Genomic DNA, 13,864 nt, shown 5'->3' with positions numbered 1-13,864 from the left:
CTGTTACTGGAAGATTTAAACGGAGTCATAGGTTAGCACTAAGTTATCTCTCCTTAAGGCTCTTTTCCCTTCTGTAGGCAGATGCTAGTAAAGGCACAGTAGTAACTGCTACACACTTTCAAAAACCACTTGTTACTACCTCACAATGACATCTGTGAGAGGTGTAACATCTTGAATCTAGAGGTTGCCCTCTGACCTTAAACTCTACTCAATAAACATCACTCAAGCCCATTCACAGCACTCTGCACTTACACTGTAGCACCTCATGTGGAGATTGTTAGAAGAATGCTACAAAAGCCTTCTAGACTAAAGACCATAGAAAATCGCAGCCATGAGGTCACACCATATCTCTCACACATTTACCCTTCCCTTCTATAGCCAGTGTACATACATCTATGAACCACAAGGATGCTAATCTCATGTCCTAAAGGTCCACAAAAGTCTGCACCCATCCAAGGCAATGTTTCATTAATAAGCGACAATATTGCTGCGCAACACTGGCATCTCTCTCTCCAGGCTGAATAGGAATGTCTTGATCTCACAGTATCAGCAGATAGTGTATGTGCAGTCCCACAATTGCAGATCTATATATGTAGTCAGTTTCAAGCAGGCCCATACCGCCTTCAAATCAAAGAATATATAATCCTGGTATACATTGATTTCTATATATCATTTGATAAACAAGAAGCATTTTTCTTGTTTTTGTATCCAGTTGATCCAATAGTTTTTTGGGACTAGTCAGTTACTCCAAAGCTGAAATTTAGAACAGAAAGATCAAATTGATTTATTGCTTGAATTTTATTCCTAGTTGTCAAGGCTGGCCTCAGTATTGTTTTAGTGTTATGGAGTATTTCTTACTGAGCTTTGTTCTCATGTGTTCATGTTTTATTGATGACGTTCCATCTATTCCCAAATATTGATGCACACCCTCCTGTTCAAGTTCCTTTAGGTCACATTCTTGTCCCAGATTAATATTTTCTTGGTGCTACAGTCTCTCATGTGTATGATGTCATGATGTTTATAGCTGCCTGTATCACATCAATGTTATGTGAAGAATTTAAAGTCAGTAAAAGTATTTTTTTCTATTTGTTTGTTGGTAGGTATTTGCTTTTCCATTTAGTTCATCTAAATCCAGCGATCAAACTGAAAGTCCTAAGTATGATAATTCAGAATAACCAACAACAAGCAAGCAGTTTTGTTAGTGGAGTAATCAGACCTGACATATGCAGTTACATAGAAACATTTCTTTTGCTGCCATAGAAGAACCGAGTCCCCCCACCTGCCATGATTAGAGGCCCCCCACCTGCCATGATTAGAAACCTTGGACCTGCCATGATTAGAGGCCCACCCCCACATGCCATAATTAGAGCACCCACCTGCCATGATTAGAGGCCATCTCACCTGCCATGATTAGAAGCTCCCCACCTGCCATGATTAGAGGCCCACCCCCCACGTACCATGATTAGAGGCCCTCCACCTGCCATGAATAGAGGCTCACCCTCCACCTGCCATGATTAGAACCCCCCACCTGCCATGGTTAGAGGCCCTGCACCTGCCATGATTAGAGGCCCATCCCCCACGTGCCATGATTAGTGGTCCCCCACCTGCCATTTGTAGAGCCCCCCACCTGCCATGATTAGATGCCGTCTTTATATTACTTTCTTACTGTACTTTTGAAGTGATTTGATATAAGCAGATCATATTAAATGGATAAACTAAGGTCCATTTGCATAGCTGCCAGTGGCAGAGCTTCACCCCCTTCACAACATGTAATCTGTCTGCTTTTCATCTTGTGGGCAGCACTGGGTTGTAACAAATCTCAGTGTTAGCTGCCCTACATGCCACTGTTCCTTCCAGCCCCTGTACAGTGTCTTTGATGACAATACTAACCGAGATCCATTTCAGGGGTGACCCAAACAGAACTTCATTCTAGCAATTCTGCTATGGCTGCTGCATATTCCAGTTACCGTCGTACGCTGCACTCTAATAAACATTCAGTTACTCAGGTTACGCATGTTATCACTCTGTTACTCACATGGAGGTACACTTCTCAACCTCTTAGAGCAAGAAATCTGAACAAAGTCATAAATAATGGGGGACAAAGGCCCAAAAATAGGGACAATTTTTAAATATTGCTCTTACAAACTTAGAAAGTTGATAGACTAACAGGTATGAAGTCTGAAACTCAAACGTCTGTCATTATTTTCTAACTTCAATCTTTAATGGTTTGCCATTAATTTGCCAGAAAACCAGAATTTTATGAAAAATGGACCAAAAATATGAGGCAAAAATCTGGACATTCTGGAAAAATCTGTAAAGTTGCAAGGTATGCAGGGAGGCTGCCTGGGTTTGTATGTCTTACATGGCACCATGGCTAATGATTTGCTGTGACCCTGATAAGTCACACTCACTGTTGATTAATTTGTTTCTCTTCTTTTCTCTATTTGCAAACATTCCCTAAATGTTGTATTTTTAGTAAGCATACCAGCCCCCTCCTTGGGAACCACAGTGTTTGTTTTGCTATCTTTAGATAGCAAACTTTGTGGCACTATGTACTGTTTCAGAGTTAGATGTGCTGGCTTGGACAATGACTTTGTCTGTTTGTATTTAGTTATGGTTTATCTCTTGTTTCAGTCAAATAACCTCTGAGGTGCGGAGGTGTTTACTCACCAGTAATCATATCAGATTACTTATGAGGCTGTCTAACAGATAGCTGAGTTAAAGCTGAACAAAATGACAGACTTGTACACATCAAAAACAATGAGTGAGAAGGTCACTGAAAACCCAATCAGTAAAAACAAAATGAACATTCCAGCAAAGCTAGAACTTCCACTGAGTGACCTCCCAAACCTCTTGTATCAGAGGAACACGGGATATATGCAAATGATCCTTATAAACATCAGGTGTTTCAGTTAATTCGGAAAGTAATGCATTTGGTCTCTGTTTCATAGTGTTTTTGTAGATGGTCAGATTTAATAACCCTCCTGGCATACAATTGTGATTTTAACATTCTAATTATGTACCATGTAAATCAGAACGATTGTTTTCTTTATGACGTTTCATGAAAGCATTGAGGAAAGACTCAATACATTGCTGCATTGCATTTTCAACACCTCCCTTAGCCTGCATTTACAACAGAAAGACTTTCTTTAGCAGAAATGCAGTCCTGCAGCTAGTGTCCTCTCCAGCTCAACTGGTGAACCTGGGAATATTGAGGCAATGTTACAATTGCCTCATGTACACAGACAATCCTCTCCTTCTCCCACAAAACACAAATACATGCGAGAGATGCAACTATACGGCCAAACTGGAGGCTGAGCTCTCTCAACATAGGACTGGCAAGACCAGACAGGAGGAGAAGGCAACCACACACAATACATACCCAGTCACACATGGTACCATCACAACTTCAAATCATACACATACTCACACAAAGACATACTCGGAGGCTCTGATCAAAAATTTACCAAAACAGCAGAGGCCACCAAAGCAGACACCCAAACAACTACCACCTCACGACCCAACACATGAAACACATAGACCACACAGTCAGAGTGTCAAACAGTCACAGCCCTTAAGGCCAAACAAAATGCCAGACACACTTGTCATTGGTGATTCCATAGTCAGACACACTGACGTCCCGCTCACCAGACTGAGTAAGGAGAAGGTCACAGTAAGCTGCCTGTCGGGTGCTAGAATCCGCCACATAACGCAAGCACTCAGGTCTCTCAACAGCAGGTACAAGTACGACTCAGTCATTGTCCACGCTGGTGTCAATGACCTGAGACATACCTCCTTGGACTACATGAAAAGGGACGTCGAGGAGCTCTCTGATTATGTAGCCCAGGCAGGTATGACCCTGACCTTGAGCAGTATCCTACCTTCACCTAGAATGATGCCACAATACAGTGATAAGATGATCAGCTTTAATAATTGGCTTAAATTCTGGTGTCATTCAAAGGGGATCCAATGTCTGTCTGCCTGGGATGACATGCTGGACAAGCCACGCTGCTTCAAGGGACGGCTTGCACCTGTCACCCTGGGCTTCGGATATTGGCAAAGGCTCTTGCCACCCCATAGTGCCTTTTTAGGCAAGGCTCAAATTCTAAACCTACCACCCTAGAACACCAAAAGGAAAAAACTAAGGGTAATGCTGCTCAATGCCAGAAGTCTCAATCTCAAGATGCACGCACTCGAGGCCCTTCTCAATATGGAGAACATCGATGTCTGTGCTGTGACAGAAACCTGGTTCAAGGCTCCTGAGAGCACGCCAGCACTAACAGGTTTCACCTCATATCATACGTTCCGGCCCCAAAATCCGGACAACACCAAGAAAGGAGGGGGGGTGTCCATATTCATAAAGGACACCCACACCTCAAGGTTGGTGGCAACGCACGATGCATCGGAGACCATCCAGGTGCAATTAACCATAGGCAAGACTGCTCTGCAATTTGTAGCATGTTACAGGCCACCCTCTCAAACTCAGGAACCTCACATGGCCTTCCTGAAAACATTGGAGGGATAAATGTATCTCCAAACACCATCATACTAGGTGACTTCAACTACCCTAATATAGACTGGGAACACTACTCAAGCCCGAACACTCTAACCCAAAGATTCCTGGAGTTCATAAACTCAAATGCCATGGAACAACTAGTCACCATCCCCACAAGAGGTGAAAACATACTTGATCTCATCATCACGAACATGGGATCAAAATGTTCAACACCGAAGTATACCCCTCACTGGTGAGATCAGATCATAAACTAATCTCGCTGGAGGTCCTCATCCCGCCCCACCTGAAACAAAAAGACCACAGTGAAAAACTTCTCAAAAGCCGATTTCACACTTCTAAAAACTAGTGTGGTCTCCTTTAAGGCCCCTGAGCCAGTGGTAAACATTACTCAAACCGCTGAATCACTTACAAATGCCTTCTACCAGCACCTACAGGACTGCATGGATCAGGCAATCCCAAACAAAACTAAGACTCTCTGTACCAAAGGCAAGCGTCCAGTCTGGTGGACCCCAGCCATAAACAAGCTCTACAACAAAAGGAGGAAGCTACTACAAGATAGAGCAAAATCCTTGAAAGGTAAGACACCTTTGATCATTATAAGTAAAAACTAAGAGCTCTCATAAAATCATCAAAGGCAAATTTTGAGAGAAAAATCGCCAAGGACTCTAAAGACAATCATAAGGCCTTCTTTAGCTATGTTAGAAACCTAGGAGGAAACTCCCAGATATGCTCAGAATTAGTTCAAAATGATGTGAAAATTACTGAACCTACACACATTGCTAACATACTGGCTGACAGGTTCAGTGCAAACTTCTCCCCTCCCCCAAAGGAGAGATATCTATTCCAGAGGATTGTAGCCCCCAAACATCTCCAACGCCCAGGTGAGAACTGCCCTCACTAAGGCAAAAACACAGCATCCATGGGACTGGATGGTGTCCCCGGCTGTGTGCTTCATGAACTCAACGAGGAATTAAACCCACAGTTAGGACAGCTGTTTAATCTTAGCCTCACCTCAGGATACGTACCCAAGGAGTGGCGCCTGGCGACTGTGGTCCCACTTCATAAGGGCGGTGCCTCCACAGACCCTGGAAATTACCACCCCATTAGCTTGACAAGCCTTATCTGCAAAGCCATGGAGAGGATCATAATGGAACTCATAAATAAAGACATAGGGAACTTGCAGACTTTGGATCCAACCCAGTTTGGCTTTGTCAAAGGCAGATCCTGCCTCTTAAACTTGGTTGACTTTTTCGAGACAGTCACCAAGGCCATTGATGAGGGAAAGGCAGTCCATACAGCCTACCTCGACCTGGCAAAGGCCTTCGACACAATACCCCACTCAGGTATCATCGAAAAACTCATCAGCTTGAATGTAAACCCATACATCACAAGATGGGTTGCAAACTGGCTAAGCGACAGAACCCACAGGGTCAGAGTTGCTGGAGCCATGTCAGACTCAAAGCCTGTCACAAGTGGTGTCCCACAGGGCTCAGTCCTGGGTCCACTCTTGTTCGGCATCTACTTTTCTGAAGTACAAGCAAACACAGGAGGGTTATGGCTGACAAAGTTTGCAGATGACTGCAAACTGGGCCATAGTCGAAAACACATCTGACACAGATATCCTCCAGAAGGGCCTCACAGAAATGGATAACTGGTGCCAGAGCCATGGCCTGAAGTTAAACGCCAAGAAATGCATAGTCATACCCTTCGGGAAAAACAAGGTTACCCCTAGCTACCATATAGGTGACAATCCACTGAGCACAGAAAAAGTCATCAGGGATCTGGGGACCCAAGTTGACAGTAGTCTTTCGTTTGACACTCATGTTGCTAAAGTAGTTAGGAAAACCTTCTATATCACCCACCTGATCATGAAGGGATTCACATCTAGATCAAGGGAGGTCATCGTCCCCCTGTACTCATCACTCATTAGACCTATGATTGAGTACAATGCCCCGTTCGAAATGTATCTGACCAGACACCTGATGCAGCTTGAAAGGCCCCAAAAGTTCCTCACCAAAAGGATAAAGGGTCTCAAAAATATGTCTTATGCTGCCCGACTGAAAGAACTCCAGCTTTATTCAGTCTCATACCGCTTGCTCAGAGGTGACCTGTGCCTGACATATAAGGCCATGTCAAACCCAGATTTGATGAATATGCTTCACCTCAAAAGATCTAGAGCCCTCAGAACCACGAGGCGGGAGACTTAAACCTTGACACGGTTATAAATAGAACGTGCTGGAGGGACAGATTCATCACCCAGAGACTCCCTATGCTGTGGAACAAAATCCCGGTACATGTGAGGCAGAGCACCTCGCTGGCCTTGTTCAAGAGGAATCTTGACCAATGGATGGGAAATCGCAGATATACCCCAGGGATTACTTCAGTGTCACTGCTTGACAGAGGCACAGAAAAATGATAGGCATAGTTTTTATTCAAACTAAAGGGGTGGCGAAAGCCACATAACTATGGGCTAGGCTTATAAATGCCCTTGGGCAGATAGCCTAGTATGAACCTATGAACCTATGAACCTATGTTGCAAGGAGACACACTGTTAGAAAGGGTACTGCAGCTGGGATCCCCATGATTTGCAGATTTGCATGTGACAAATTATTGCAAAAACACAATAAGAAAATAGTACAAAAAGTTCCCAAATGAGCTCTTGTGGGATCCTCCTTCAGTTTATCACCATCTTACTCTGAAGAGTGTAAATCTGGGCAACCATTACAGATTTCATGGATGCCCATATTAACAGCAGTCAATCATTCATAAAAGAAAAAAAGTTTGAGGCATCCCTATTGTGGCCAGATGCACGCATTTTTGTGTTCTGCTAGGGCTATTTGTGATACTCCGCTATTCACCTGCCCGGGGAATTTTTTTTTTTTTGCTTTCATAACTGACTTTAAGCAAAGAAGTGAAGTATCCCATTCTTTTGGGTGATTATTTTGACTAATGGTCCCAAAGTTTAATCTGTCCTTAAGATTCTGATTATTATACGTTTTGGAATTAAATATATTTTTTTTAAATATTAGGATTTTTATTGCAATGTACATGTCAAAGGACAAACGACATAATTATATAGAAAAATCTATTTATTTATTTATTTATTTACATTTGTTTACTGGGAAAGTCTGACTGGATACAGGTCCATTTTCAGCGGAGGCCCGGGGAGAAAAGCTCCACAGTACAAGAGAATGCAGTACATGAGAGAACAAAATATAGAACATACAATTAATTTTAATACATAATAGGTTAGAAGTTATCCGTTTTAGTTAGTACAGTAGACAGTCATTGAGGTACATAGTCAAAAACTTTTTTTTTAACCAGTATCTGGGTTTACAAGCTTTTTAGGGCAATCCAAATCACAAATGTAAATAAAAGAAGAAAACAGTGGAATAATAGCCCTACTTTACATCAAATATTACTATGTAGTATCATTAATAAACAAATTATACAGCTGATGAAAGGTTTCTCTTGCATCCTGTTTTTTCACAATGTACAAGCGTGCACATCTTTCTCTTGCGTCCTGTTTTTTCACAATGTACAAGCGTGCACATCTTTCTCTTGCATCCTATTTTTCACAATGTACCAGCGTGCACATCTTTCTCTTGCATCCTGTTTTTTCACAATGTACAAGCGTGCACATCTTTCTCTTGCATCCTGTTTTTCACAATGTACCATCGTGCACATCTTTCTCTTGCATCCTGTTTTCTCACAATGTACAAGCGTGCATATCTTTCTCTTGCATCCAGTTTTTCACAATGTACCAGCGTGCACAGCTTTCTCTTGCATCCTGTTTTTTCACAATGTACAAGCGTGCACATCTTTCTCTTGCATCCTGTTTTTTCACAATGTACAAGCATGCACATCTTTCTCTTGCATCCTGTTTTTCACAATGTACAAGCATGCACATCTTTCTCTTGCATCCTGTTTTTCACAATGTACAAGCATGCACATCTTTCTCTTGCATCCTGTTTTTTTCACAATGTACAAGCGTGCACATCTTTCTCTTGCATCCTGTTTTTTCACAATGTACAAGCGTGCATATCTTTCTCTTGCATCCTGTTTTTTTACAATGTACCAGCATGCACATCTTTCTCTTGCATCCTGTTTTTTCACAATGTACCAGCGTGCACATCTTTCTCTTGCATCCTGTTTTTTTCACAATGTACAAGCATGCACGTCTTTCTCTTGTATCCTGTTTTTTCACAATGTACAAGCGTGCACATCTTTCTCTTGCATCCTGTTTTTTCACAATGTACAAGCATGCACATCCTTCTCTTGCATCCTGTTTTTTCACAATGTACAAGCTTGCACATCTTTCTCTTGCATCCTGTTTTTTCACAATGTACAAGCATGCACATCTTTCTCTTGCATCCTGTTTTTTCACAATGTACAAGCGTGCACATCTTTCTCTTGCATCCTGTTTTTTCACAATGTACAAGCGTGCATATCTTTCTCTTGCACCCTGTTTTTTCACAATGTACAAGCGTGCACATCTTTCTCTTGTTCACAATGTACAAGCGTGCACATCTTTCTCTTGCATCCTGTTTTTCACAATGTACCAGCATGCACATCTTTCTCTTGCATCCTGTTTTTTCACAATGTACAAGTGTGCACATCTTTCTCTTGCATCCTGTTTTTTCACAATGTACAAGTGTGCACATCTTTCTCTTGCATCCTGTTTTTTCACAATGTACAAGCGTGCACATCTTTCTCTTGCATCCTGCCTTTTCACAATGTACAAGCGTGCACATCTTTCTCTTGCATCCTGTTTTTTCACAATGTACAAGCGTGCACATCTTTCTCTTGCATCCTGTTTTTTCACAATGTACAAGCGTGCACATCTTTCTCTTGCATCCTGTTTTTTCACAATGTACAAGCGTGCACATCTTTCTCTTGCATCCTGTTTTTTCACAATGTACAAGCGTGCATATCTTTCTCTTGCACCCTGTTTTTTCACAATGTACAAGCGTGCACATCTTTCTCTTGTTCACAATGTACAAGCGTGCACATCTTTCTCTTGCATCCTGTTTTTCACAATGTACCAGCATGCACATCTTTCTCTTGCATCCTGTTTTTTCACAATGTACAAGTGTGCACATCTTTCTCTTGCATCCTGTTTTTTCACAATGTACAAGTGTGCACATCTTTTTCTTGCATCCTGTTTTTTCACAATGTACAAGCGTGCACATCTTTCTCTTGCATCCTGCCTTTTCACAATGTACAAGCGTGCACATCTTTCTCTTGCATCCTGTTTTTTCACAATGTACAAGCGTGCACATCTTTCTCTTGCATCCTGTTTTTTCACAATGTACAAGCGTGCACATCCTTCTCTTGCATCCTGTTTTTTCACAATTTACAAGCGTGCACATCTTTCTCTTGTTCACAATGTACAAGTGTGCACATCTGCCATAGATATTTGAAAGCAGCATCACACACTTCCATTTGCCTCCTATTTAAAGGCTCCATATAAACCTTGTACTTTATATTTGTAACCATTAGTGGTCATACCCATACAGCTCATTCGTCTTACATGTAAACTAGTTGCAATGTGCAAAAGATGTTCCATCATCTCTTCCTCACAGAAGTATTTCACACCGAACATTGTTTGCTGCATAACCTTGCATTTCATTTTGGATTTAAACATAAACTTTCCATACGAAGGTCTTCAGCAAAAATCTCATAAGGTGGACTCTTGTCAAATTTAATATGCTCTCTAAAATAAGCAGGCACAGTAGCCCAAACAAGAGTCAGATTATATGCTCTACTACCTCAGCACTCCTCTCCTTCTAGAACCTCAACACCACCTCTTCTTCTGCTCTAGTACTTCAGCACTCCTCTCCTTCTAGAACCTCAACACCACCTCTTCTTCTGCTCTAGTACTTCAGTACTCCTCTCCTTCTGTGCTAGAACCCTTTTTCTTTTGCTTTAGTACCTCAGCACCCCCTCCTCTGCTCTAGCACCTCAGCACCCTCTTTTCTTCAGCTATAGTACCTTAGTATGCAATCTGCTCCTTAATGCTATACATTATCTGCAAAAATACAGTAAGAAAACAGTACAAAGAGAGCACCTTAAAATGCTCGTTACCAGCACAGAATTCTAACCTTCCCCACTGAAAACGAAGGATGCTTGTAGAATTTTGTTGAGCTTCAGATCCCTAAGTATAACTCCTCAATCTCCTTTTCATCCCATTCAGCATTGTCAAAAAGTTTCCTATATCTCCTCAATAATAATTTCTGAAACAAATCCTGTCATTATTTCAAAATATTCACCAAATAAAATAATACAAAGAATACAACACAGCAGTGTTAATTCTAGAAAGAACTCATTAATTAAAGAATACCCCTCTTAGTTGGATTGAGACATGGTCCTCATATGGAATAAAAATATGTCCATTAATTCTATTTCCCTGTCTTCAAAAATGGATAAACTCTCCTAAAATAACTTTTTAAAACTATGAATGGACTTGTAAAGAAATAAACCATATTTGTAGAAGAATATCACTCATTCTTTAAACACTTAAACTACCTTTTTCGTCCTTTCATATATTTTACTGCTTTTTAATAACTGTATACAACACTTTGTGTTTCAGTAAAGCTTGCTCCATTTGTTCTCTTCCTCTCAGTCTTTTATTTTTCTAGCCAAACTAACCTTTGACAAAACTTTACCATATAGACAAAGTTTTACATAATTATCCTATTTTACAGTCAAAATCGAGTTATCTGCATAAATTGTGACGATAGGGCATATTTTGCCAGATTAGCCATTGCCAAGCTGTAGAACATTTCTAACTTAACTGCCACTCTATTTATTATATAAAATATATTAAATAAAAAGGGATTTAATGTGGACCCTGGTCAGACTCTCCTAAACATTTGGATTTTCCTTTCCAGTTTCCATTGACTGTACCTGTTACCCTTTTCGATGCTGATTTAATTCTGTTCCTTGCTGATATTGCATCTAACCGTCTTCTTTATCTTTCTCTATTTTTCGCTTTTTATACCAAAAATACTCAAGCTGAGATCAAAACTGGTCATTTGTGCTCAGTGCTCTACCCCAGTTAAAAATTAAAATAAATAAATACATAAAAGTAAGGACCTTTGTCTTCTCCTTTAATAACTCCATAAAGCTGGGGTTCCAAAATCATCATCATCATCACCCCCCTTTTCCCATTTTCTTCAATGAGTGTGGTGTTTTGTCACTTGTTGCCATCTCTCTCGATTCAATGCCACACTCCTGCCTTCTTCAACACTGATGCCCGACTGCCACAGATCTTCTCTCACACATTCCATCCACCTCTTTGCTGGATTCCATCATTTCCTCATGCCTTCTTCCTGTCTGTCCCAAATCTTCTTCACCAGCTTGTCCTCTGCTTTTCTGCATACATGCCCAAACCACCATGATTTGTTCTCTTTGACCTTTTCTGCAATTGGCGCTGCTTTGGCTTCTGCCCTTATGTCATAATTTTATCATCTGGCCCACAGTGTACATCCTTGCCAACCATCTCAGGCACTTCATCTCCATCACATCTATTTTCCTCAACTGCTCTGCCTTTACCACCCAGGTTTCTGTACCATACAGTAGTACTGGTCTCACCACTGTTTTGTACGCCTTACTTTTCAGCTTCTTTAGCATTCTTCTGTTATAGACTGCACCTGTGACTCTCTGCCAGTTGGCTGCAGCCCCCCTGATTCTAGCTATTGACCTCTTCATTCAGACTGCCCTTTTCCTTGACCACCCCTCCCAAATAGTTGAAGTTATTAACCTGCTCCACTATCTTTCTTTCTATCTCAGTTCTCAGCTTCTTCTGATTTACTCCGTTTTCTGCCATTACCACTGTTTTATCTATACTTGGTTTCATCCCATGTGCCTTCAATTTTGCAGTCCATTACTCTATCTTTGCTGACGTTCTTGCTCAGTGTCTGCATATACTGTCACATCATCTGCATACAGCAACTTTGCTGATCTGTCCTCTATAACGTGTTTGCTAATGTAGTCCTTCACCAATATGAACAGCAGTGGGCTAAGGGCTGAACCCTGATGCACACTAACTCTCACTGGGAATCCCTTTGTGAAGCCAAACACTGTTTGTACTTGAGTCATTGGATCCTTGTACATAGCTTGCACTAATTCTACCAGTGTTTCTGGGACTTTAAACTACCACAGGACTACTGTAAATCAGCTTTCTGGGTTCCTTGTCATATATTTTCTCCAAATAAAGGAATGCCTGGTTGGACTCTTTCTTCGTCTCTAGATTCTTGTCAACTATCTGTCTCACTGCAATCAATGGGTCAGTTGTGCATCTTTATCTGAATCTGAACTGTTCATCTCCCATCTTACATTCTACTCTGCATATTCATTTATCAGTTGCCAATTCCAGAACTTTCATGCAACACGAGAGGAGTTTGATGCCTCTGTACTGCCAAAAGTTGTGGATGTCCTTTTTGTTCTTGCACACTGGCACTAGTATGGATATTCTCCAGTCATCTGGTATATGCCTTTCTCTCCACACTGCTATGATTACCCTCAGGAGTCATTTTTCCCCTATCACATCCAGCATCTTTATCATGTCTGCTGTGACCTTATCAGAGCCTGCTGCTTTCCTTAACTTCATCTTCCTCAGTGCTGTTCTTACTTCTTCTATGGTGGGCTCCTCCTTTTCTCTCACTGTAGGCTGTTTCTGGGGCAGTACAGCTTCTGTGGGGTTTTCTTCATTCAGAAGCTGCTGGAAATACTCCTTCCATCTGTCTTTGATGTCCTGTGGAGGTTGTTGTTGGCCTCTTTTATGAAGAATGTCTGACTATTTTCTTTATCTTTCTGTCTTTGCTTTGCAACCTGATACAGATTCTTTGTGTCATCTACTGACTTACCTTCAAGAAGCTGGTAGAGTGCCTCTGATGCCTTGTTCTTTGCTATTACAACTCCTGTCCAGCCTCTTTGTTAGCCAACCAGTATTCCTTCCTAGCCTGGTCCGTCTTTTCTATCTCTCACTTTTTCCTACATGCCTTCATTCTTTGATGACTTCTTGGGCTTCTGCATTCCACCACCAGCTTTCCTTATGAACCTCATTTCCATATCTGGCTCAGCCACACATCTGTTCTGCAGTCATCGCAATGCTATTCCTTCTTTTCTTGAGGTAGTAGAACACTGACTAATTCCTTGAACTGTTGTGCTTTCTCTGCCATCAACTTCCAGGTATTCAGCCTAGTCTCTGTTGACCTTAAAACATTCTCTGACCACTGCTTACAGTTGATAGTGGTAACCAGTTATTTATGCTATGGGCTGACTGTTTCACTGGGGTTTACTTTGCAATTGCTGATTCTACCTCAGTGCCCTTTCTTTACTAGG

Source organism: Protopterus annectens, chromosome 4.part0 (assembly GCF_019279795.1).
Source record: "Protopterus annectens isolate FY-2018-M chromosome 4.part0, PAN1.0, whole genome shotgun sequence".
NCBI classification, from domain to species: domain Eukaryota; kingdom Metazoa; phylum Chordata; order Ceratodontiformes; family Protopteridae; genus Protopterus; species Protopterus annectens.
This window is presented reverse-complemented; position numbering follows the sequence as displayed.